The sequence below is a fragment of the Adiantum capillus-veneris genome, chromosome 4 (assembly GCF_014529385.1).
Source record: "Adiantum capillus-veneris isolate H3 chromosome 4, ASM1452938v2, whole genome shotgun sequence".
Taxonomy (NCBI): Eukaryota; Viridiplantae; Streptophyta; class Polypodiopsida; order Polypodiales; family Pteridaceae; genus Adiantum; species Adiantum capillus-veneris.
Genome location: NC_140934.1, coordinates 94,763,143 through 94,787,222, shown reverse-complemented (window position 1 = coordinate 94,787,222; position 24,080 = coordinate 94,763,143).

Below are 24,080 nucleotides of genomic sequence, written 5' to 3'. Positions count from 1 at the left end.
TTCTATAAGTGTATCATATTCTGATTGCATGGCAACCATCCAATTTTTTGAACTTTTTGCTTCATCAAAAGAGAGAGATTTCTCAACATCATGTAAGCTAGACACAACCAAAGCATAACAATCTGATGCATAAGATGCATGGCAAGAGCCTGAACGAGTACGACTAGACAAAGGTGCATCCAATTTACCTCAATTTACTGCCGCGATCACCATGCACTCTGATACCAATTGAGAGTGCGCGAATGCGGTGCGTGTGCGAAGAGAGAGAGAGAGAGAGAGAGAGAGAGAGAGAGAGAGAGAGAGAGAGAGAGAGAGAGAGAGAGAGAGAGAGAGAGAGAGAGAGAGAGAGAGAGAGAGAGAACACAGGATGTGTATGGAGCTCCCAAATCTCACTGTATGAGCACAATGTGAGAATAAGTGAGAGCTCTTTATTCTTTGTATGTATAAAGAATAAAGAGATAAATGTGGGTGACTGGACACTGGTCGACGGATGCGGGCAAAGCACGGTGAGGCACACCGCCTTCACCTAACATTCTCCCACTAAAGGATATGTGCCGATAAGTGGCAAGAAGACTAGCCTACAACTGGTATGTACAAGAGGTGAGAGAAAAAGACTCTCAACCTATGCCCACTGGCTCACTCCAAACACATGAGTGCATCTGTAACCGCTCTAGTGTAGATGCAACATGTATACCACTAGGGATAGAGCCACGATGACACTCCTGATGCAGGTATCAAGTGAAGACCTGCATGGCTCCACAATGCACAATGCCAGTGTCGGTCATCGCACATCTGACAACTCCAACTGCAAATGCACCAACCGCTAGGCAAGATCAGGTCTCAAGACCAAAAGGTCAGAAATCAAAGACCCAAAAGCCAACAAAACATGCACTATGTGTGCCAACCTATTCCTGTCAGTAACCTCAGTGCCATATGCATCCTCATCAAGAACCACCTGACTATGCATCACCATGTCAGCGGTGTCTAGCAAAGGCATATCTGCCGAGAATGATTGCAAAATAAAAAAATCAGCACCATTGTAATCACACACAGCTGTGTGAAGGGGATTGTCACCATCAAACATATCAGATGCATCATAGAACAATGCATCGATCTCTAGCTCAAATGATGTCACCTTAACTGATGACTGATCAAGCCGTGCATCCCCAGAGATACCACCGTCTGTGTGAACGTCACCACAAGACAAATGCACAACTTGCTCTCCATGCACCACATTCGCAAAAGAGACATGCCTCGTCTCTCGCTCCAAACATGGTTGCAAATACACAGAGACTACACCGGCTCGTGTGTCAAAAATATGCAAAGGGTATACCGGACCACTCCTAACACCTCTGGCTATCACTAGTGATCCCCTATGCATCTGAAATGACTGCTCTCCAAGCCGTACACAATTTCCACTACTCTGCAAAACTAACGCACTGAAATGAGACTCTGGCTGAGTCCTGGTACATAATGTACATATCGTAGTGTAAAGAATGCACTGCTAGGTAAAGACATGCATACATCTCTAGCACCCTCTATGTCATCTGCGGAGCCATCAACAAACTGCACACAACCAAGTATCCCACTAGAGAAAGAGCAAAACAAATCACGACGTGGCGTCATGTGAAAAACTACATGCTTGTTTAGCAGAAAACACGTAGACAATGTGCTATCCCAAGACACAAAGTAGTCTGAAGGCAAGCTAGACTCAAAAGTGACATGCCTGTCACATGCATACTCTCTAGCATCTGTTCTCATAGTAGCATCATGCATCTGCCTCTTTCACTGCCTCATACGCCTGAAGCAACATGCCTAATATGCCCATCGTGGCCGCAATGCCAACATGTTAGTCGTCACGATCGTGAGCGAGAATCGCCTCTAACCTGAAGTGTCTCCATATCCATACCAAAACTATGGCAAACAATGCTCAAGATCACAAAACTGTCCAACCCGAGAGCAAACCACTGTCTCAAGCAAAGAAGGTGAGAAAACTATCAAGCTCACTAGCCTCTGCAATAGGGATACATATCTGGCAAAATTTCTACAGAGTCTCCTCTGTAACTGGAGCAAAAAAATCAATGATAAATCGCAATGGACACAATAACAAATGCCCAAATGGCCAATCCGGGAATGTACTCGTCCGGAATCACCTCACAAAGTCATACACAGAGCCAACCTGCTCTAGCCGGAGTATCATTCAATGGTGCCACAAATGACATACATATGTGAGTGAAAAGCTAATGCCAAAATGTGTCAATGAATGAGCAATGTGTCAAAAAACCGTAGCACACACAACCTGTGTAAAAGTGGGAGTCAAAACTCAACCACTATCAAGAGTAACAAGAACTGTACTTGTAGAGTAACACAAGCACTTGTATGACCGAAAACGATGGTTGCAAATTAGTCCCAAAAAAGTCCCAAATTCGGCTCTCAAATAGCTAAAGAAACAAGTCACAACTGTGCACAAATCAGCTTACAGTTGAGCCATACATAGGCACTTGCAAAGAGGGAATGATGGCTGAAAAATTTAGCTCACAAATGACCCTCAAATCTGCCTATAAACCTGTCAATGTGCGAGCTAAGCTCGATCACAAACTATGGTGAGAATCTGGAAAAATCCGACAGAGTTTTCCCATTGAATTGAGCAAAAACTCAAGTACAATCTCTACCATAAACCATAACACTACTCAATGCCAATGAGTAGAAATGCCAAAATGGCTCCACATTTTCACATATAATGGCAATCCTCACTTAACGTACATCAACGGAGTGGCCACGCATAAGCAAGCGCCAAAAGAGTTGCAATCTAGAAACTTGATCAATACGAAAACAATGCTCTCAAGAGAGCTCACCGGCACTTGAAAGTGCTCACAAAAATGCATGTACAATGGGCATCAACCATGTGCCATCACCATATGCAAACCATCCACAAAGACCATGAATCCAACCACAAAATCACTGCCAAAGTATCTTGTGAAAACCTGTGAAAGAAGCTCCACTTGTGTGCTCCAAAAAACTGTGTCTCTCAAGAGATCGCTTTAATGGTGTGTAAACACCTCCGTGACTCTTTGCTCAAATCTACCAAAAACCCTCAAACCACAAGCGTTGCACAAGCTGAAATTGCATCTTCAGCTCAAAATTTATGCGCCTAACTTCGTGCATCTGCCGTGCTTCCAAAAGTGCATCAAACTCGCACACTATGCGAAAACAAAAAACCTGCAATTTCTGTATATAGTCAGTATGAGCTGAATATCAGCAAAATGGGGAGGATTTTGCGAAAAGTTTCTTCTGCAAAGTTATAGATCACATCGAAACGGATGGGCAAGGACCAGAATTCTCAGATCTGCATTCTATAAGGAGAAAAACAAATCTGAAAACAATGTTGCGTTGCACACAGTTTTTAGGGCAGCACCTTCACTTACACACAATCTTCCACACTCCTTTCTGAGCTTCCACAAGAGCATACATCACTCTCAACTAAGCTCACAAGCTCCAATTGCAATGCTTTCAAGATTTCTTGATCTCTCTACTGCCGAGAGTAAGCGAGCTATTGCCTCGAAGCTCTCAAAGTGGTCGCGCTCTCCACCGCGATCACCATCCGCGTTGATACCAATTATGAGTGCACAAATGTGGTGCGTATGCGAGAGAGAGAGAGAGAGAGAGAGAGAGAGAGAGAGAGAGAGAGAGAGAGAGAGAGAGAGAGAGAGAGAGAGAGAACACAGGAAGTGGGTGGAGCTCCCAAATCTCATTGTACGAGCACAGTGTGAGAATAAGTGAGAGCTCCTTATTCTTTGTATGTATAAAGAATAAGGAGATAAATGCGGACGGTCGAACACTGGCCGACGGACGCGAGCAAAGCATGGTGAGGAACACCGCCTTTACCTAACATAAATACCCATCCATGCCTTGAGTAATCATCAATGAAAATCACGAAGTAAAGGTAATTGCCCAAGGATGGAGTTTGCATGGACCCATAAACATCAATATGCAAAAGCTACAACCTGCATGTGGCCCTAACTGAACCATCCTTTGGAAACTTCAAATGTTGCCTCTTACCCAAAATACAGCCTTCACAAACATGTTTGACAGGTGCTTCGAGAGGCGGCAAAGAAGCAACCATATCAGATTTCTGTAAACGCAGCAAACTGGCTGAATTCAGAGCCCAAAACGTGCATGGCAAAGTTTTGCATCAAAAATAGCCTTTAAATCAACAATTGCATTTGCAAAATTCTACCCACACTTGTCATACAAAGTGAACTTATACAACCCACCAATAAAATGCCAGATGCAATAATTTCAACACCAAAACTGAGATCATGTACTATACATCTGTCATCCACAAATTTGACTACAAGACCAAGTCTAGCAAGTGCATATACAGACAAAAGATTTTTCTTGATCCCAGGTACATAAAGTGCATCAACAAGTGTGAAAGGAGTACCATTTTGAAACAGTAAGCACAATCTCTCCAACTCCTCGAATAGGATAAGAGGCATTGTTGGCATTCCTATGAGGGACAGACTCAAGAGAAGTGAACAAATCACGATGTGAGGTAATGTGCTTTGTAGCACCAATGTTAAAATACCACACATGTGAATCTGCAGCAACTGACATGCATGCATCATGGACAGTAGGATTATAGGTACACTCTGCACTAAAAAGCCCATTCTACATCAACATCATTATAACAGTCTCCTTTCACATAAGACTCATCAATAGCTGCATTTGTAGTGGAACCAACATTACCACCCTCTTTCTTCTTTGCCTCGTTGGCCTTCAACTTAGGACACTACTTGATCAAGTGGTCATTAACTTCACAATAATGGCAAGGCATCTTCTCTTTGCCCTTATCACTAGAATTTCCAGACACATTGCTGCCAGTAGAAGCATTAGGAACATGTGATTTTCCGCTCGCAGAAGAACCATAAGAAGTGGTTGCATTATTGTTACCACCTTTTCTTTGAGCAACAATAAAAGCCTGTTCAATTGCATGTTGTCTAGTCCTGGTTTTTTTTTGGAAAGTGACTCTTGTAACAACAATGTGCACAATGCATCAAATAGCACTTAGCATAAGAGAGTAGAGAAGAGAATCTCCAAGAGAAAGGCTTAAATCTAGCCCCAAACTCCACGGCACCTCTCTTGTGAAGTTGGTATTTAATTTATTATTTTTGAGTTTAAAGTGCCAAAAATTGAGTCCCCTCTTTTTACAACCACTTCACTTTTGTAAATGAATGAAGCTCATTAGTTCTTGCATGACCCATAAGGGAAGTTCCCACTAGAATTATTTACAGATCCATAGTGGCTTATTGAAATGAGATTCTAAAATACTGTGCGAATATAAAATGGCCAAGAGTAATGGCCGGCACCTCTTCATCAACTCCCCACATTCCACTCTACAAAATCATCATCAACTCAGTTAGAAAATTAATAGATAGTACATAATTAACCATTACGACAGCTATCCCAATTGCAGGTAACCACTACAACAGGAGGGTGCCCAGTCTTGTAACATCCCTCCCACCAGGGATAGCAACTGTCCTCAGTTGCTCAATAGAGAAATCAACTGGACCGTGAGTGATGGAAAGTGTGGAGAAGGTCAGGGAAGTTGCAAAAAAACTTTTCAGGCATCCATTTGGCATCCTCTCTAGGGTGGCCCTTGAAAATCAAAAGGTAACAGTTATAAACCATGCCAGTGCATGTAGTGGTGGTCTCGTGATTAACTATTTTGTCAGGGATGAGTTGCTCTTCTTGGTCTACAAGTGAAGGTGGGTCTTCATAAATGTGGCATGTAGGTAGGGGTCTTCTGAATGGGCGTAAAAGACTAATGTGAAGGCATTGTGAATGTGTCAATGTGCAGGTAGGTCTAAACAGAAAGAAACATCATTAATGACAGTTGAAATTTTAAAAGGTCTATAAAAACGAGGAGCAAGCCTAACAAAAACATTTGTATCAACACTTTTGATCCTTCGTTTTTCATTGCGAAATAAAACATGATCACCTTCTTTGAATTGGTGTGCCTTGCGGTGCTTGTTAGCATGCTTGGTGTAAAGTTCTTGTGAGTGTTTAATGGCAGAATGCACACTTGCATAAATATCATGAAAGTCAGTAGTAGTGAAATCATCATCGGCTGGCACAACATTAGAAAGACGTGAAGCAGGAGTAGGAAGAGAGTGACCATATACAACTTCAAATGGATATTTACCCGTGGCAGTTTGAGTGGTGTTGTTGTATGCAAATTGTAGAATATGCAAGTAATCATCCCATTTCTTAGGTTGAAAAGAAACATAAGCCCTCAACAAGTCAATAATAGTGTGGTTGGTGACTTCTATTTGACCATTAGATTCAGGATGAAATATAGAAGTGAAGTCAAGTGTAGTGCCAAGATTTTCAAACACAGTAGTCCAAAAAGCACTACAAAATTTTGAATCTCGATAAAAAATAATCACTTTACGAAAACCATGATGTGGGAAAACAGTCTTAAGAAACAAAAGTGCAGCTTGATGTGTTGTGAGTGTTTTCTTACAAGGAATGAAATACGCTTGTTTAGAAAAATGGTCAATACCAAATCATGTCATGTTTGTGCAGTGTGAGTGGGAAACCAGTAACAAAATCCATTGAAATGTGTTCCCAAGGTCTTTTGGGAATGGGGAGAGGATGTAAAAGTCTCAATTTCTTACTTGTAGCTGCTTTGATTTTTTGACAAATCAAACAAGTTGAAACATACTGTTTAACATCCATTCTCATAGTAGGCCAATAGAAATCACGACATAAATTTTGAAAAGTTGTAGCAAATCCTTTATGTCCAGCATAGGGTGGTTTGTCCAATTCTTCAATAATTAATGTACGGAAAGGTTTAGTCACACACAATTTTTGTCTGAAATAAAGGAAATTTTCTTGAATAGTGTATTCGAAAAATGTGTGCACAGAATTATCAAGCATATGCAACCATGTTGTTTTGAAGTCATCATCATGTGCATAAGTGTCATGCATAGTGTCAAATGAGGTTCCCATAATGATTGATAGTTGATTAAGTGAGGATCTTCTACTCAAAGCATCAGCTACAACGTTTTCTTTACCACGTTGGTATTGAATGTTGGGGTGAAAACTATGAATAAAAACGGCCCACTTAATATGCCTATCATCTATTAAGGGCTGAGAAAGTAAGTATTTGATACTTTGTTGATCAGTTTTAATGATCAAGTCAGTACCCATTACATAGTGTTTCCAAATTTTCAATGCATGTACCACAGCAATCAACTCTTTATCATAAGTACTGAACTTTGTTTCAGAAGGTTTGAATTTATGGCTTTCAAAAGCAATTGGATGGTTATCTTGCATAAGGACTGCACTGATACCTTTTCCACTAGCATCGGTGACTACCACAAAGATATGGTCTTTCAAAATTAGGCAATTGCAATACAAGTGCATTAAATGAGCTTTCTTGTAAATCAGTCCATTCATAAGGTGTGTTTTTCTTCAACAGGAGAGTCAAATAATGTGACTTGTAAAATTACGAACAAATTTCCTGAATAGCTACAAAGACCAATAAAAGAACGTAGCTCATGCAAGTTTTTGGGTGAGGCCATGACTGAATGGCTTCAATTTTCTTTGGGTCGACATGTATTCCCTTCCCTATACAATATGTCCCAAATATTCAATTTCAGATTGGAAAAATGAACTCTTTTCAGGATTCAAATACAAGTGATTTTGTGCAAGCAGATCAAATACACGTGTTAAATGCTGTTTATGCTCTTCTTCAGATTTACACAATACCAGAATGTCATAAAAAAATACAATCACAAAATCTTGATGGTCAATGAAAATTATATTCATCATGTGTGAAGGTGGCTGGTGCATTTGTCAAACCAAATGGCATGACAAGGAATTCATAGTGTCCAATTTATGTTCTAAAAGCAGTTTTGTAGGATGGAGAAATTTTTATTATTATGAGTGAGAGACATTGTACGTGTTTTATAATTAATCAACGGGTCAAATTCATGATGAAATGGCATTCCCAAAATCATATCAAGACCATGCAAGGGTGCTACCAAAAATGTTCGTGCTTGTGTAAATTCACAAATGCAAACTTCAACAGTGACTTGGATTTTACAATTAAAATGTTGATCATTAAAAACAGTTTGACCTTATGAGGTGATGAGATTTCAGAGAGAGATAGTTGTTGTGCCAAACGTGTGGAAATGAAATCATGTCTACTACCATAATCTAACAGAATGGTGACACTTTCACCCTTAACAGTGCCTTGCACTTTAATCAAAGTGTGAGGAGATATAATAGTACCTGAGGATGGGTTGTCATCGTTATCATAATCAGGATCATATCCCTCACCGTAGTTAGCTTCCACTTCATTGTCATCGAGAGTAACATCTTCGATGAGGTTAAGAGTAGCTCCGTTGGGGCGGTTGTTGTTGAAGGGTTTTTGACTTGAATTCCTGTTGACTCCATTGGAGTGGCCTTTGGATTGACCATTGCCCTTAGCAGGACCATTTGGGCACTTATCTGCATAGTGACCATACTGAAAGCATTTAAAACACTTCACCTTTTTGTTACTATTAGAATTTGGAGTAGGACGTTGGTTGAAAGAATTTTGGTTGCCTCATTACTGCGTGTTGTTGTTGTTGTTGCTTGTATGAGGTTGAGCAATTGTAGGAGAATTGTCAGATCTATGTCTCTTGAGAAAAGTACGGCTTTGGTGTTTGTTTCTGTCAAAGTTAGTAGAGAAAGGAGGTCTCTTATTGTGGTTAGTGTTAGCAGGTTGATCAATGTGAGAGGGTTGTCCACCTTTCTTCTGTTTTGCATTGAGAACCAAATTAATAGCCTTTGACAGAGAATATGGTTCGAACATATCTACCTCAGCACGGATTTGTAGTGTCAAGCCTGATATGTACTTACGCTTCAATTTCCTGTGACTAACATGTTCAATAGCTTGCAATTGAATAAAACAATTCCAAAAACGATCAGTGTAACCCTGTACATCTTCATTTCGACCCTGTCGCATTCAATCCCATTGACGTCGTGCTTTAGCTTTGTATTGTGTGGACAAAAATTGGGGTAAAATACTTTTTTAAATGCATGCCAAGTACGTGGTCTTTTCCCATGCTGTTTGGTGGCGTTCCACCACAATGCAGCGCTGCTAGTGAGATGATTTGATGCACATTTTACCATTTCACGCTCGTGGAAGTCTTCATCATGAAAATAGTCATCTAGTTGACTAACCCATGCTAGAACCGTGCTAGCATCTTTAGTGCCATCAAAATCCAAGAAAGTGAAGGCTTTTCTGCTAATTTTGTTTTTCTTGGGTGTCGGTGCAGATTCGATGCGTGTAGAATGCAATAATTTATCTTCAAGTTCTTGCCTTTGCATGTGTTCATATGTGAGGGACTGTTGTAGATTTTGAAGTTGTTCTATAATCGTGGGTGCCTAAGGAAGGTGTCCCATGATTGCGTGCTTTTTATATTTTTCTCTCTTTTTTTTAATAATAAATTTTAATGGTAATGCTTAAAAAGGGCTATTTACTGATATTGAACATGTACAATATGCAGAATAAAAGAGTAAAATAAATAACAGAAATGTAATGTACTTAGCTGAGAAATTACGGTGGCGTCCAGTCCGGAATGGCGATGCGCTAGGAAATTGTCAGAAAAGGGAGTGGTCCACCGATGCGTCTGCGAGTCGAGTCAAATTGCATAGCATCTGATCTCCCTTATCCTCCCCAAAGAAGACAACAATATCAGTTGTAGAAGAGAGTCCGTAGGTTATTCAAATGAGTGATAATTTTTTCGATTAATTTGACGATGTTCGGATTCTTGGTAAATAATTTAGCAGCTCCATTGAGATAGTCGGTGTCAAGGAGGAATTAAGTCGGAAGAGCCGACAATTTTCGTTACAAAAATATTTGGCAACTGTGGGAATTCCCGTGCCAATGCCGACTAGTGACTTGCAAGAAACGGAAAGCCGAGCATCTTGGAAAAACAATAGCTCGTTGTGACCGAATGGGGGGGGGGGGGGGGGGCGATCGAGTTGGGAGACTGGTCAAGTGGAGGCAGGGGGTGTAGCTCACTTGGTAGAGAACTTGAGCAGAAGGGGGTGAATGGAGGTTAAGTAAGGATTTTTTTTTAAAGTTGCAATTGGGCGGCCAACCATTGTCTTTTTACTTGAGCCTCACCTTTTTACAAAAGGTGTGAAGGCATGCAATTAACGCTGCCGACCAGTGAACATGCAGGGAGAGAACGACGGGACGAGATGGAGATTGGTATGTAGCACCCTGTGTGGGCAGTTTCGGCCTCTACAGAAGAAGAGTGTTATTCTCAGCAGCCCAGGGCGACCTCGTACAAATGCAATTGCGACAGGTTTGGTGCAGTACAAAGCATTCCTTTCTCTGCACAGGAGGTCATTCTCACTGTGAGCTTTTCGACAAACTCAATCTTGACTCCCTTGATTGGTTACAACCTTTTCTCCCAAGCTCCGCTCCCAGAACTTATCAAGGTCTTCTTGGCCTCTTCAACCCCTACTCTCTTTTCTTCGACCCTCGAGTCTTCATGGCTACTCTTTCTTTCTTCGACCTTCGAGTCTTCGTGGCAAGATTTCAAAGCTTTGCCGGTTTTTGAATTGTGGTCGATATAGATTTCCTTGATCCTTGCTCGAATTCTACAATTCTCTAATGAGAATTTGCATCAAAATTTCTAAATGTACCTCTGCTTTTGCAACCATAGCTTGTTGATTGACAAGATCGAGTCCTCTTGTTCGCATAATTACTCCAAGTGAACGGAACCTCACTTTGATACCACTGTTGGAAGAAGAGGGGGAGATCGACCGCTTAAGCTATTCAACACATGCTCCCAAACATCGCCATCAACCTGCCCACCTCTTTTCCCAATTTCCAAGCGCGCGCGCGCGCACACACACACACACACACACACACACAGAACATAGAATTGACATAGACATGCTTGTAAGAGAGTGTAAGAGAATTGTAAGAGATGGAGACTAGGTTAGAGAGTACACAACAAATAGCACGTAGCATAAGAGAGTAAAGAAAAGAATCTGCAAGAGAAAGGCCTAAATCTAGCCCCAAACTCCACGGCACCTCTCTTGTGGAGTTGGTATTTAATATTATTTTTGAGTTTAAGGTGCCAAAAATTGAGGCCCCTCTTTTTACAACCACTTCACTTTTGTAAATGAGTGAAGCTCATTAGTTCTTGCATGACCCATAAGGGGAGTTCCCACTATAATTATTTATAGAGCCATAGTGGCTTATTGAAATGAGATTCTGAAATACTGTGGGAATATAAAATTGCCAAGAGTAATTGTCGACGCCACTTCATCAACTCCCTGCATTCCACTCTACAAAATCATCATCAACTCAATTAGAAAATGAATAGACAGCACATAATTAACCATTACGCTAGCTATCCCAATTGCAGCTAACCACTACAACAAGAGGGTGCCCAGTCTCGTAACACTTACACTAGCACAGGAGGTCACAAGGAGGTTCTTCTTTACACAGTGGTTGAGTGTTACAGTTTTTGTGTTTTGTTTATATCTTACTTAGGGAGAGTCAATGATACTTGTTGATTTCTCAAGTGGACCGAGGAGCCGTGCATTCTCTTTTGGTTGCCTTGTAGGTTAGAAGACTCTTGTTGATGGTTTTAGTGCTTTGTGCATTGAGTCCACACTTTGAGTTTTGAAAATTATTGTGTATAGTGGTTGATTGCAGTACTAGATACCATGTCACATCTCTTGGATACCATAAAGTGACCAAAAGTTCAAACTGTGAAAAACTTAAGATTTAGAGTGCTGATTTGAGGAATTCTTGTTTGTACACGTGCACATGCATTAGAGAAGATCTGGAAATTTGGATTTGTATTTTTTGATTTAGGTCAACTTCTACATTTTTCACAAAGTAAAGACGAAAACATTAGTTTTGCTCAAAAGAAGTGTCCAATTAAGTATTGCAAGGTGTCATTGGAAAGCCCAAGAGGTAGGGATTCACCAGAGACCAACCAAGCATTAGGTTTTGAAAACGGCAACGACCGTGGTTGTTGCCATCTATCCCATTTTCAGAATTTAACCTTGCCCATATCCTAAAGGTCTACATACTGCCAGATCAAGACAAAATTGTCTATAAGTGGCCAAAATTGAAGGATTTTGTGTCACTGGACTGACCAAATATCATCAATCTAGGTCCATCGTAGGGGCAAAAGACTCCACAAAGGGAGCCCTAGCTGCAGGAAGCATCAAATCTTCAAAATTCACCAGATGGCAGCTGCCACGGCCGTTGCCATCCAGGTCTTAATTAGGCAAAAGTGGTGCCAAATTACTCCTAGCAGTCAAAGGATCCCATATATACCTTCCACATTCAATTTGGATAGGTGAAAGCCCTTGAAACTGCCTAGAAACTGAAATTCCAGACCAAAATTGTGACACAAAGGTGAAATAAAGGTCAAAAAGTGGTCATTTTAAGTGATATAAGGTGTCATTGAGAAGCCCCAGAGGTAAGGAACATACAGGAATTGACTGGACAAAAAACAGGTACCAGTGGCAGCTACCATGATTGTTGCCACTTGACAAATTTTCATCTCTGGTAGATGAGGATGCAACATTCCACGTTGTACGGTGTTTGACTGCCCATTGACTGCACTAACCCTTATTCTTTATCTACATAATAAAATAAGGACATAGAGTGAGCTGCTCCATTCTCCACCCACATAGAGTGTCTCTCTTCTTCTTTCTCTGACTCTGTATGCATCGCACACTCCACACGATGTTGGTGCCATGCAAGCATTGGTGGTTCACATTTCAGGCACCTATCACTAGAGCCTATACAATTGCATGCAAATCGAGTGAGCAAGCTAGAGGGTACGCTGAGAGTGTCTCTCACCTATTTTCTTGTACATACTAGTAGTTTAGCTAGTAGGATGCACTTGTTGGCACAATCACCTTAAAGTGGGAGTTTTTTGGGGTTAAAGGTAGATGTGCCTTTGCCACGAGTCGGGCGTATGGTGTTTGACCGTCCGTTGACTACACTAACCCTTATTCTTTATCTACATAATAGAATAAGGAGATAGAGTGAGCTCCACCCACATAGAGTGTCTCTCTTCTTCTTTCTCTCACTCTGTACGCACCGCGCACTCCACATGATGTTGGTGCCATGCAAGCATTGCTGGTTCACATTTACGGCGCCTAATGGACCGGCCCTTTTAGTTGAGAAGATGGCTTATGACAAGAGGCAATGGGACATTCATGGCACTGTGAATGTCCAGCCTCAAGGGGATTGTGAGGAGAATATGCATGGATTGTGGAGACTTGAGGATGATGGGGAAAGCTCCCAGAAATAGGAAAGTAAAGCAACAAATTTACTTCTTTTTGGCAACTCCAAAACAAGCGGGGAGGAAAGGACTTGGAGGTTTTCTTTAAGGGTTTTTGGGACATTTTTGGGGAAGGAGGGGAAAAAGCTCTCATTTGGAGAAACGGAGGAGGATACTCTTGCTAGAAAAGGATGTGCGCTCCTTGCCGCACTGTCGAAGCAAGGGACTTGCCAATACACCGTATGCGAGCCACAAACGGCTCCAAGCACACAACAAGCCTAAACTAGCAAGCTCAAGAAAACAAAGGGTGTGTCACTCACCGCTCTACGCTCGCCTTCGTGGTGGATTCCTCGCCGCGATGAAGAAGCAAGGGACTTGCCAATACACCGTATGCGAGCCACAAACGGCTCCAAGCACACAACAAGCCTAAACTAGCAAGCTCAAGAAAACAAAGGGTGTGTCACTCACCGCTCTACGCTCGCCTTCGTGGTGGATTCCTCGCCGCGATGAAGAAGAAGCTGCAGTCGTGCCGCGCTCAACCGCTTCGCCGCCGTCGTGCCTTCGTAATGCTCGATCGCACACACACTCTCCCTCTCTCTCTCTCTCTCTCACACACACACACAAGGAGGTGAAGAAAAAGAAGATGGAGATGGAGCAAGAGCACTCTTCAATTGCACAAATGAGAGAATGAGTAAAAATTAGGTTTAGTTGGCTTTTATAGGAGCTCACCCCATTCACACTTGGGCGCCCATGCTTAACCAACTAATCCCTTGAATGTCCAAGTTAAAGTGCGCCTCTCATCGGCGATCACTCTACCTTTCCCTATTGGTCCGACAAGCCCGGTACCTGACTCTACCAAATACATAATACACGTCCATCGTAGGTGATAGGGTGTCCGTGTGCCGTGAGGGTTAACATGCCCCCCTTCCTGATGTAGATTCCGTCCTCGGAAGCTATTGAGTTGAAGCTGGTTCGTCGAGGTGGAAGAGCATTTGAGATGAATGTCCTTAGCCTTCTTCAGTCACTGCAAAATCAAACAACATTGGCACAGTAATTGCATTCTCTTAAAAAGCATATGCAGTTTTAGGTAGACACATTGATTGGTAAAAGAATTTCAAACAATTTGGTAGCAATGAACATTAAATTGCAATGTAATCAAATGCATAAACAGATGTAAAGGCAAAAAATTAAACAAGTCTGGGGTCACTAATTTGACGGTCGAAAAGCACTAGAGATCGAATATTAATACCATGGGTAAGCTTCTTAATTTTCAGTGGTCAATTAAGTTGTTTAATCGCGAGAGCCAAGTATTCATGTTCAAGGGCTGACTAGAGGCTATATCTAGAAAACCTTGTAGTTAAGCTACCATAAAATGAATTTCTCATGAAATCATCGCCTGACTGATTACTTTTTCTTTGACCCCCCAAGGTCTTTTCACATTGATTCAATTATGATGTGTGTGCTTATTTTGTATGCCTTGGGTTTTTTGCTTTTCAAGGAAAAGCGCCCACACTGGGAACCTCTAGGGCTCTAGTACCATAGGCAATACATGTGAGTGAAGTACCAAATCAAGCTGAGATTTCTCTTCCAGCTTAAAATTTTACATTATGGCACTTTGATTTTTTGTTTGTTCATTTTCAGCATTTTCATTTTGTAACTTTGGGGGGTCATAAAACATTGTTACACTCCCCAGGCTCATCACATTAGTAAACTCCCTTTATAATACTTACGCTAAAGGTCAATAGGGTTAAGCCCACTAGAAAGCCCTAGTACATTTCATACAATGCTGCCTAAATCGGATTAAGAACCTAAGTAACCATTGCTTATTAGGAAGGCATTCCCCATGGTATTAAGAGAAGATTTCTAATACCTAGCTTGGTCAAACTAGCTTAGTCGGACTGCTTGATTTTTACACCTAAACAAGTGATTATGACAAAACACTACATTGAATTAAATGTTTGATACTAAGCAAATGCGCTGAATATTATGCTACCAATCACAATCAAAGCAGACAAACATGGATGCAAAAAAGATAAGGGCAATGCTAATGGACAAGAAACACCTGTTTGTGTTGATGGTCGCGCTTGATTTGAAGGTTCCATGAAGATCCAAATCCTATCAATAGCAATACGCTCCTGTACACACTAGGAAACAAAAGGAATACCTCCAGGAGGCACATTAGTGGAAAAAGAGAACTTTGCTAATCTCTCAACTCTAAAACAGAAACACTCCTATCGTACTAATCTTACCTACCCTCCATCACTCAAGTGATGAGGATCAAAGGTGTTTTATGGCATAGGTTTCTGTTTCACTGTACCAGATGTGACATGTGTAGGTCTGAGTCAATGTTTTGACTTTAATGTGCATACTCGTTTGCTAATTGCTCTTGCTCTTTACTATTTTTGTTTTTTTGTGAGTATAAGGCTATATATATACATTCCCTAAGATCGGAGATTAAGAGGTCAGGGAAAAAGGTTGAGAGGGAAGCAAGTGAATGATGGATGTCCACAAACACTCCCCCCTTCCTTGGGTAGATCATACCGTTTGAAATGAGCTTGTCACCCTTTGAAACCAATTGTTCCAGTTGGTAATAGGTGAGGATTTTTGCCAGTAGTTTGCTATTACCCTAGGTGCCTCGTCAAGTTGCAAGGGTGGTAAGGTACTCTCCCAGGATCGAACTTGAAGTGGTTCATTAGGTGATTCTTGAACACTGGGAGGTGTGGATTCTTTTGTAGCTTCATGGAGGTCCACTACTATAGATGGAGGCTGTGTAGAAGCTTTTACCTCTATGGATGTATTACATGATGAGCTAGAATCTTCATGGGACTCTCCCCTTCCTGAGCTAGGTGGAACAAATCGTTCTTTCTTTGGTACCCAAACTAGCTCGGGAGCAGGTGTGTAGCATTCTGTGATTTTTTTCTTTCCATAATCATTGATTCGTTTTGGAACTAAGGGATTGGGCTCACTTGGGTCAGGTGATAGGTAAGAGCACAATCTACGTTTTGGCACGCAGATTTGATCATTTCCTTGATAGTAGCCTTGGGCTTCCAATAGTCGTTTAGGGATCCATCGCAACATTTTCTTACTTTTCTTGGAGCGAGTGGTACGTTTCTTACTAGGTTTCCGTTTTTTTGCATCAACCATGCTCACTACAGAGGTTTTAGGGACCCACTTATATGTTTTCTTCGTTACATTAGGATGGTTCTTGTGTGTCTCAAGCTTTCTTTCAACTACATTAGTTGAAGCTCTAGAGAGTTGGGCTATGGGGACGTATGGTTCAACCTCCTGGACATGCAATGTCTTGGGTTTTATTTCCTTGGGCAATATCTCAGGGACTATGGCTTGAGTGGTAGGGCTAAGAGTTGGTTTTTGCGTTGTAACACCCCCAGTCCCCCAATCAATAGTGCATTTGGTGGCTATCATCCACGTGCGGCCTAGGTTTATATTACCCTCCATAGTTCCAGTAGGCATGACCAAAAAGTCTTGAGCTACCACCCCATTGTCATAACTGACAGAAGTGTGCCAGATTCCAAAAATCGTAGTTTTTTTCTTGTTGACACCCTTGACTTGGATAATACTCTCAGATAGAGGTGGCTTCCCTAACTGACACCACACCCCATAGGATATCAGATTGTATTTAGCACCCGTGTCCAATAAGGCGTTATATAGCACTTTTCCATAGGCACTATTTAACTCAATGGGGTATCGTAGAGGTGTGTCAGAGTCCAACCCATCCTCTTCGTGTGCTTCATTTGCATCAGGTTCCGAGCGAGTAGCTCTACCTAATGTTTCCATGAAACGGCTAAACATACTAGTACTAGGCTGTGGAGCTCCGGGAGGTGCATGGCCTTCTCTCTCAGTGTTTTGGTTAGGGTATGCTTCCATGATTTCTGAGTCGGAGGAGGAATCACTAGCGGCTATTTTAGGGTCTTGGGTGGTGCTACCTTGTGTCCCCGCTGAGGATCTAGAGCTTATCGTGGATGGGTAATGGGTGTCCGTATGAACAGAGGCACCCTCAATATGCTCGTGTTCTAGCACCCGCCCAGAGCGTAAGTGCATGTGCTTTTGATACCCTAAGGTGTCAAAAAGCTGCTCTAGGAGGCCTTGTGACTAGTTTTTAGCGTGTTTTTTGTTTGTTTTTTTGCTAGATTTTTTTGAGCGTGTCGTGGAATGGGCCGTGTGATAGCTCAAAACGAGCGTATCGGTCAGAGGGTCGTGCCGTGCTTTACAGCCCTCCGTTTGGTCACTCTATGCCCTCGGAATCCCTAAAACTGTCAATTTCCAGTAGGGAACTAGGCCCAAACTAGAAAGTCTAAGGGTGCAAGTGGGAAGAGAAAGGAGGAGAGTGGAGGACTTGTCCCACATGCTCTCATTCTCTCTTGAGGGAGTAGGGTATATATATAAGAGTGAGTCTAGTATATATCATAAGACTGAGGACTGAGGCCTGGGCTTGGGCTTGGGCTTGGGCTTGGGCTTGGGAAACCGATCCCGATCTACCTTTTATACAAACCAACCCGTACGTTTTAAGAGTCGTGTTTTTTATTTTCGAAAAATTTCGCCACCCACTCGCTCGCGTTTTTAATTTCCGATTTTTTTTCCTTTGAAAATTTTAAGAATTTTTTTTTTTTCCAAAATTATTTTTTTTTTAACTTTTTTTTTTTTTTTTTGGATGCAGAAAAACGCAGCAATTAAAAGAATGCAGAAAAACGCAAAAAAGCAAAAATTGCAGAAAATGCAGAAAAACCGCAAAAAAATGCAGAAAATTGACAGAAAATGCAGAAAAAAACGCAGAAGTTGCAGAAAATGCAACAAAAACGCAGAAATTGCAGAAAATTGACAGAAATGCAGAAAATTGTAGAAATTGAAAACGCCGAACTTGAAAACGCAGAAATTGCAAAAATTGAAAAACGCAGACAATAACAGAAATTGAAACTTGACAGCAATTGCAGAAAACGCAAAAAACAGAAACCTTCCACACACTCCTTCCCTGCCTTCCCTATGATACAAATTGCACCACAAGGAAGCGTAAAGTGCTAACCGAGCTTAGTGTATGGCATATCCCCGGCAGCGGCGCCAAAAATGTGCGCTCCTTGCCGCACTGTCGAAGCAAGGGACTTGCCAATACACCGTATGCGAGCCACAAACGGCTCCAAGCACACAACAAGCCTAAACTAGCAAGCTCAAGAAAACAAAGGGTGTGTCACTCACCGCTCTACGCTCGCCTTCGTGGTGGATTCCTCGCCGCGATGAAGAAGAAGCTGCAGTCGTGCCGCGCTCAACCGCTTCGCCGCCGTCGTGCCTTCGTAATGCTCGATCGCACACACACTCTCCCTCTCTCTCTCTCTCACACACACACACACAAGGAGGTGAAGAAAAAGAAGATGGAGATGGAGCAAGAGCACTCTTCAATTGCACAAATGAGAGAATGAGTAAAAATTAGGTTTAGTTGGCTTTTATAGGAGCTCACCCCATTCACACTTGGGCGCCCATGCTTAACCAACTAATCCCTTGAATGTCCAAGTTAAAGTGCGCCTCTCATCGGCGATCACTCTACCTTTCCCTATTGGTCCGACAAGCCCGGTACCTGACTCTACCAAATACATAATACACGTCCATCGTAGGTGATAGGGTGTCCGTGTGCCGTGAGGGTTAACAAAGGACAAGAAGGGATTTCATTTTCTCTCTTGCTCTCAAACGAGACAAGGGAGGAAGAATCTTTCCCGTGTGCTCTTAAAGAGGAGGAAGAAGGGATCTCTCTCTCTAAACAAGATAGATATCAAGCGGCTAAGAAGACAATTGCAAAGTCAAATGGATACATAGGAGGGGCAACATGTGGATGTGTGGTATGGGCAACTATGCGAGTCTTGCCGATGGATAGGCAATGCACAATGCCACACACACACACACACACACACACACACACACACAAAGAGAGAGAGAGAGAGAGAGAGAGAGAGAGAGAGAGAGAGAGAGAGAGAGAGAAGGATGAGATGGACGTGATATGAAGGGTGTGGAGATGCTCGAGGGTGAGAAGGAGCAGACCCACGACTCATTCAATGTGCTCTATGGATGCGTAGCATAAGATGGCAATGGCATGGCATCGTAGCAACTTTTAGCAAGGCCGATGAGAGGGTTACAAATGGCATTGGCCCACGGAATCCCTTTCACCATTATCTTAAAATATCAATGATGAGGAGAGAGTGTGGCCCCTCCCTTAGGTACAGCTCCCTTGGTCCAACGGTTGCGCACTTGGGTGCAACCAGCATGCGCAACAACTGGCATCCAACAGGTTCATGTAAGGAGCAACCACAACTCTAGTTTTCATAAAATCGTTCTAAAAAATGTGTAGCATCGAGCCTAAAAAGGTGATGGCAAAGCTTGTCTTCTTCTAGGATTTCCAACCTGCTTACTCCCCACCCAGAAGCAATCTTGCAATTGGTTGCCATGAGAATAAAAAAAACTTGCAACTGGTTGGCAACCAATTGCGAACCTCATGCCCATGTGAACTGGCTCTTACTTCCCCTTTACGAAGAAATAGGAAAAAGGTTGCTACACAAGGAGTGATTTTGCAATTCTTGATCATTAGACCCATGTGGCACCTCAAATTCACGTCCCCTTGTAAAAGTTGATTGGCAACAACCTTACATTGAAAAGCTGATAGCACAGTCGGATAAAGCTGTGGTCCACAAGTCCATGCACCACAGTGACTGTCCAAGCCCCATATTCTTTCATCTCTTCAACATGTTGCAACACACAGGCGGCCTAGACAACTACCGGATACACTTGCTCTCTCTCTCTCTCTTTAATGTATCTGCATCTATACTATTATAAAAGGGGGAGAGATTTCGCCTCACGTGTCGATGCCTCCTTACTCCAGCCAACTCCGATAGTGTGCCCTGCACTCAACACGCTCAACGAGAGAGAAAAAGCCTGTGCGAAGAGAGAGAGAGAGAGAGAGAGAGAGAGAGAGAGAGAGAGAGAGAGAGAGAGAGAGAGAGAGAGAGAGAGAGAGAGAGAGAGAGAGAGAGAGAGAGAGAGAGGCGGCCGCCGGTAGTACTAGTAACAATAATATGTGTAGCATCTATGTAGGCCCTTGCATTGCAAAAGATAGAGCTAAACTATGGATGCATCTTAGAGATACCCTATTGAAGGTGAGTGGTTGTTGGTTGGCGACTTCAATATGGTAGAAAAGAGCAGGGATAGAACAAGATCCTCCAGTATGCTAGCTTGCTCGGAAAGGCCTAAATGGCAAAGTTTGTGAGCAAACTGGGCGATGATCGACTTATGGGAAGTCGGCCCATGTAACAGCACTCCTGGTTTCACCTACACAAGCCTCCAATATGCCCGCACTGCCTCTAGGCTGGACAGATGCTATTGCTCACATCAAGCTGACTGGATACCGTCGTTGATGGAGATGTAGTCCCAACAAAAAGCCTTTCGGATCACATACCTCTGCACATAAATTTTAAGAAGAATAAAGGGGAGGAGCAGACCCCAAGAGGTGGGAAAAAACTCTTAGTAACAGGGGCACACCTATTCAAAGACCCTCTTTTCAGGAATCTAACCAAGAAAGCACCGGGTAAGCTCAAAAAAGAAATGCGTGGGACCTCTTTGCTCGGAGCATCCAGAAAGCAATCAAAACCTCGGGTCCCCGAATCAAGAAAGTTAGGGAGGTACACCTTCTGCATCTTACAACGGAGATACAATTGCTTACCTCCATAAAAGCCAATGGGCTTGTTACTGAGGATGAGCACAAACGATGGCTCAAAGCCAAATCTAACCTTGCTAATGAGCAGTTAGAAGATATCTGAAAGGCAAGGCTTCTCTCTAGGGAGACTTTACTTCAACCTGAAGCCTCTAATCAAGCTTAGTGTTTTAGGGCTTTAAAAATCAAGAAGAGCCGGGGCCACGTCTGCTCGCTCTATGATGAGAAAGGGACAACAGTTCATAACCAGGATGAGATGGCTGGTATGATGGTGAGCTATCTTAGTCATCATTGGACGGCCATAGATCCAATCCCAAGAAGTCGAAGAAGCTAGAGGGACCTTACTTCAGAGTGTCAAGAAGAAGATTCCCCACTCAGAAGCTAATAGCTCGGAAAGGGCATTTTTCAAAGACGAATGTTCACTAGCATTGCAAGCCCTTCGCAAGGAAGGGTTGGGATGGGATGACGGTGTCTATAGAGAATTTGGGGATGATCTCAAGGTCCCAATCACAAGGTTGGCCAATAAAGCCATTGTTGAAGGGTCGTTGGAGATAAGTGTAAAGAGAGGGCTTATCAAACCAATCCCAAAACAGATCTGTTGTTCTCAACTGAAACATTGGCGCCTTATAACGATGATGTCGGTGGCCTACAAAATTATTGCTAAATCAATAGCCCTCAGACTAGCCCCCTTACTAACCAAGATCATCTCTCCCCATCAACATGGGTTCATAAAAGGAAGGTCCATTTACGATAACATCTTGGCAGCAATGGTGGGCATCGAATACGTAGCTGTTACAAAGCAAGAGTGCATCCTGCTGTAGTTGGACTTGGATAAGGCTATGACATAGTAACATGGACATATATAGAAGCCATCATGGAAGCTATGGGCTTTGGGCCTCGCCTATGTCGTTTGGTACGTGTACTGGGGGCTGGAAGCCAGTCAGAGCTCCTATTCAATGATAGAATTGTGGGCTCTTTTGAGGTCAAAAGGTTTAAGCAGGGATGCCCTCTAGCTGCCCTGATTTTCACCATAGGATCACATCCTTTAATCACGACGCTTGAAGCTAGTGCGGAACGAGGGGAATTGCAAGGCCTGGCTTTACCAGGAAACAGCCAACTCCTAGCAAAACTATTTGCAGATGATTCTCTCCTCTTCTTGAAGGTGTGCCCCCAGGTCATCAGGAAAGCTCTGGAGATTGTACAAATATTCTCAGTAGCTTCGGGGTCCTAGTGTAATGTAGAGAAGTCAAGGCTGATTTCCCTATCGAAAAATGACTCATTTGACCCTTCTGACTGGTCGGGGGAGATTGTCACAAAAGGGAATATCTTCAGACATCTGGGAGCCCCCTTGGGGGTAGACGTAACTCACAAGCAAAGATTTGAGTGGGTGCTTGAAAAAATCAAACAAAAATGAGTAGGTGGAAGTATGCTCTTCTCCCATTCCCAAGTCGGATAAAAATGATAAATGCCTTTATGATTCCTTATATTGCCTTCACTAGCCCGCTTCTCAATATGGCTAAGTGTCACTGGAAGAGTTCTTAAAACCAGTAAAAATGTTTTTATGGAAAACAACACGAAATCCTCCAGGCCATGGCAATGGGCCCGTTGGGAATCAGTTGCTCGGCCCGTGAATCAAGGAGGCCTCGGAATTCTCAACCCTGTGGCCCATGCAGAAGCTTGTTGCGCCAAATTTGTTGTTTCCTTGGCTGAACAGGATCAAGTTTGGGCTGTCATGATCAGAGATATGATAAAAGTAGCTAAACTTGGCTCGAAAGGTGGAAAGTGGAGAGGGGTGGAGGTCCATGACAAACTATTAGCCTCGACGTGGTCTACCCTAAGATTGGGGGGCAGCTCAGGAGAATTGGTAAAAAAATGCAATAGAGTAGCATGAGTCTTCAAGTGGGGGGAAGAAACCAGATACTTCAAGAACTCCATTTTGCATTGGTCCCCTTGGCTTTCCAAAGTTGTAGATCCGCCACAAATTCCCTATTGGATAGAGACAGCCAGGAAACTGAATAATAAGGGTTTGAATCGACTTGGGCACTTCTGGGACAGTGACAACAAGAGTTGGAAAACCATTGACCTTCTGGTTACCCATTAATAGCTTGGAGGTCTTGCTTGTCCACAAAGTGATGAAAGAGCTTGACATATAGTGATGTCAATCTGTGATTCGGAGTTTGATTGGAATGCCTGGAAATGGCCCAGAAGCAGTCTCTTATGGAAACCCCATCCTAAAGGCATTTATCATGCAATGATGCATAAGAAGAATTGGTCTAGCCCCCTTAACAACAATGGCCGGAGGAAAGGTGGAGCAAGTAATGAAGAACATCTGGAAGCCAAAGGTTCCGTAGCACATGAAGGTATTTTTATGGAAGGTAATTTGGGGTGCTCTACCGACGGGGTTGAAGATTCAGGAGAGAGGGATTGGGTCAGATCGATGCTTGGGGTGTAGTGAAGATCTGGCCCACCTATTCATGGAATGCCCAACCATCAAAGGCCTCGCAGGGAAAATATGCAAATGGGTCCAAAGAACATGGAAAATTGGCTTTTCAAGACTGATCTATTCCTTGGAGGTAAGAATTTAGGTAGTTCTGCCCTCCTCATCAGCACTCAAATCGTCAAGTACTTCTTCTTACATATTGTATGGAAGACAAGGAACCGCCGTGTGTTTGAAGGAGGTTTTGAGGTGCCGAGGTTTTGTGTATCAAGGATAGGAGGCGGGTTGGCAGGGGTGGCTGCCCTGATAGCCGATGTAATTATGGTCCATGGATGATGTCATGGCTCAACACGAGCATGACAAGACGTTGTAATTTTTTGGGTTGATCAATATAATTCGCTCACAATTGTGAGTTTTGCCAAAAAAAAAAAAAAAAGAGAAGAAGATCATAGAATTACAAAGATCTACATAGAATTGTGAGTTTTGGAAAAAAAAAGAGAAGGAGATCACTCGTGACTCCACTGCTGTGATGCTCTCCCACTTAATTTGCTAAACGACAAGCTTAATCCGACGGTTCACATTTGCCCGCGGGTCCCTTAGGCGAAAAGCA